We start from the raw sequence: 3,944 nt of genomic DNA, 5'->3' as shown, positions 1-3,944 counted from the left end.
TGTTAAAAAACTGTAAAGTGAATAAAATGTGCATACAGTGTTCCATGCTAGGAAATGTTGTTCTTATGTGAATCTGTATCATCACAACTGATTCAGCAATGTCTCACAAATAAAAGAGAACAAGAAAACTAAATTTCAATTTGTCATTGGCCTGCCGAACACCATTAGACAGGGCAAAAGCTATAACAACCTGATTAACGGGTGTATCTAACTTCTCTCAGTTGTTCCTATTATGATTTTTCACGTAGAGTCCATTTCTGCTTGGGCCATTTTTGTATTGTGCATAGTTAATTAGACAATTTGCATATTTTATTAAACTAGCAGAAATAACAAGTAGAGGTCATCCAACTTGTGTTTTGGTGGTTTTCTGGTAAAATAATGAACATTTGATCTCATTCAGGTGTAAGGACCTTTACAGTGTAACCATTGGGTATGTTTATGGTAGCTAATTAGCATATATTATGCAAACTTTTCACAGTTGATCCCAAGGTAATTTGTCCTGTAGAATCCATTTCTGCTTAGGACATTTTTGGATTGTGCATATGTAATTAGATAATTTGCATATTTTAGCAAATTAGTGGAAATTAGCATAATAAGGGTGTAGGTAAACCAATATAAGTGGTAATTAGGGCACAACATATTCAAATTGTTATGAGATATGACATGCTTAAATAAAAAAATTTTGCAGATTTTGTATGCAGATTAGGTAAATCTTTACATTTATTGTTAAAATATGAGTTCCTTTTCATAAGAATATCATAGCAAAGCAAATTATTTGACTAAATTAGCCTAAATAGTATAGCGTCCAAGAGTGTGCACTGGGTTAAGGGGGGGGGGGGGGCATGCCATAAAGCTGTACTTTCTGTTAAACTAAGACACATCAAGATACACTAGAACGAACATGTCAAATACGTTTGTGTTACTATATGGTTAACCAGTCTGAAGAGTGTTTGTATGGAATAGATTGCTGCTGCCAGCCATTGTCCTATGGCAGGGGTAGGCAACCTGCGGCTCTAGAGCCGCATGTGGCTCTTGAGCCCTCTCACGTGGCTCCCAGTTGTTTGGGCAAAGAAGTATGCAAAGGAATAAGAGGTTTTCTTTCTGTTTTTTTTTTTACTTTAGGCATAAAGTTAAGTTATTAAAGTAAAGTTATTGGTAAAAAAAAGTGTCGCCCATACTACACCAGATAAAAATAAGAAACTAATCATTGAAGGAAAATAAAGAATTTATTACGGGGCCAGAGCTCAGCTCTGGACCTGTTTTGTTATTGGCAGTATTCTGTCACTACTTCTTTTTCTTCTGCCACTTTTCGCAGTTCTGGCTGAACCGTGCTGTCGCTTTTTACGAAACTCGGCCATATGGTAGATGGATGAAAAACGATCAAAAAATAATTCTCACAATCTTTCGTCAAAAGGTGGCGCTATAGCACTCAATTGAAAATGCCAACTTTGAACAGGTACAACTCATGCCCTGTTTGACCTACAGCCATGAAACTTGGATACACACATGCGTCTCTTCATGCCCGACAACTTTCGTGGTTTGACTTTTGACCTCTGACCTTTAGATCTCCCACCATTTTGAATTATATGAAAAACAGTCATTGGCTCCTAACTTCTGCATTTTTTCACTTATGGAAAATCCGCTCCCTATTTTATGTCGGCATAGGTCCAAAGTTCATGAGTAAAAGGTTTCGTGCAAATTGCTCAAAAATCCCAGGATTCCATAGATTTTTACTATTGCAGTTTTATGAAAGTTATTCATCTGCGCTTAAAACATACATGCAGACTCACATTTCTTTGAAACTTTGCAGAAAGGTTGAGGGTCATTCCAAATATCACTGAAACCAATCTTACTCCAATTGGCCAAAGGGGGGCGCTATAGCAATTTTTTGAAAATGCAAACTTTAAACAGGCATAAGTCATGCCTCGTTTGGCCGAAAGTCGTGAAACTTGCTTACACTTGTGCCTTGACTCATGAGGAACACATGTATCGCTTTGACCAGTAAGCTCCGCCCTCAGATTGTCCGCAATTTTGAGCAGTTTGAAAAATACTTGCTTTTGGCAGTTCTGGCTTAACCGTGCATATGCTTTTTACGAAACTCGGCCATATGGTAGATGCTCATGAAAAACTATCAAGAAATAATTCTCACACTCATTCGTCAAAGGGTGGCGCTAAAGCACTCACTTGAAAGTGCCAACTTTGAACAGGTACAACTCATGCCCTGTTTGACCTACAACCATGAAACTTCGATACACACATGCGTCTCTTCATGCCCGACAACTTTCGTGGTCTGACTTTTGACCTCTGACCTTTAGATCGCCCACCATTTTGAATTATATGAAAAACAGCCATTGGCTCATAACTTCTGCATTTTTTCACTTATGGAAATTCCGCCGCTTTTGTTTTGTCGGCAAAGGTCCTAAGTTCATGTGTAAAATGTTTCGTGCAGATTACTCAAAAATCCCAGGAGGAAATAGATTTTAACTATTGCAGTTTTATGAAAATTATTCATCTGCCCCTAACACATACATGCAAGACTCACATTTCTTTGAAACGTTGCAGTAATGTCATTCCAAATATCACTGAAACCAATCTCACTCCAATTGGCCAAAGGGGGGCACTATAGCAATTTTTTGAAAATGCAAACTTTAAACAGGCAAAAGTCATGCCTCGTTTGGCCGAAAGTCGTGAAACTTGCTTACACTTGTGCCTTGACTCATGAGGAACACATATATCGCTTTGACCAGTAAGCTCCGCCCTTAGATTGTCCGCAATTTTGAGCAGTTTGAAAAACACTTAAACCCAGGATTTTTCAGCTATTTGCGTGAAACTGTATCATCTGTGTCATCTCCTTTTTCACAGTTCCTTGTCTGTTGGTCCAATGGCGTCTCCCTTAAATGAGTGCCTCACAATCTCAAGGTCGCCAGTTCAAGTTTAAGTTGAATTGCAAACAACATGACTGTATCAATGAATGCATGTGCAAATGGTAAAGATAACCTGAAATGCTTATTTGAGAGTACGTTTTTTCAATGTATGACATACTTCATTCTGAAAATAGACGATCTACAATCTCAAAACTTTTCAGATAGCAACGTGTTTCTGAGCTTGTAGATCGGCTGCTTTCACTGTTTTCGGTTGCGAGGAGACATACAATTTCTCTATTGGTAAATGGTTTGTGAACGAGTGATCTTAGTGTTGGCTTGGTTCATGACAGAAGGCAAGAGTTTATGATCTTCAACAGACAACATCAGCCTGGACAAAGCTATAGCACTATAGGTAGTGTTGCAGCCTATTAGTCCGAAGGTTGAGAGTTCGATTCCTGTTAATGGCAATAGGTTGAGATGTCCAATCAATCCATTATGTTTCCATCTCTCTCTCTCATCAATCTATTCCGTTTCCATGTCTCTCTTCAATCTATTCCGTTTCCATGTCTCTCTCTCTCCTCAATCTATTCCGTTTCCATGTCTCTCTCTCTCTCCAATCTATTCCGTTTCTATCTCTCGCTCTCTCTCTCTCTCTCTCTCTCTCTCTCTCTCTCTCTCTCTCCAGTTTCCATCTCTCTCTCTCTCTCTCTCCAGTTTCCATGTCTCTCTCTCTCTCCAGTTTCCAGGTCTCTCTCTCTCTCTCTCTCTCTCTCTCTCTCTCTCTCTCTCCTGGCCCCGTATTATCGCTGCTTGCAGCTATATTTAATGCTTGGTTTGTTTGCTTTCACCACCATCATTTCTGGCTTACTGGTATACTTGGTCTGCTTTGAGAAATTAGCAAACAATAAGAAAAAAGTTATATTGAAACACCAGAAAAAGCACACAAAAAGGCCGCTCGAGACAGATTTTTAATAATCTTTTGGGACTAAAATGGCTCTTTTGATAATAAAGGTTGCCTACCCCCTGTCCAGTCCTACGGTGTGGCATAACCTCTTGCTTAAAAGAAATAAATCTCAATGA

This window comes from Gymnoscopelus microlampas (genome assembly GCF_963454915.1).
Source record: "Gymnoscopelus microlampas genome assembly, chromosome: 14".
In the NCBI taxonomy this organism is placed as follows: Eukaryota; Metazoa; Chordata; class Actinopteri; order Myctophiformes; family Myctophidae; genus Gymnoscopelus; species Gymnoscopelus microlampas.
Note: the sequence above shows the minus strand (reverse complement) of the source record.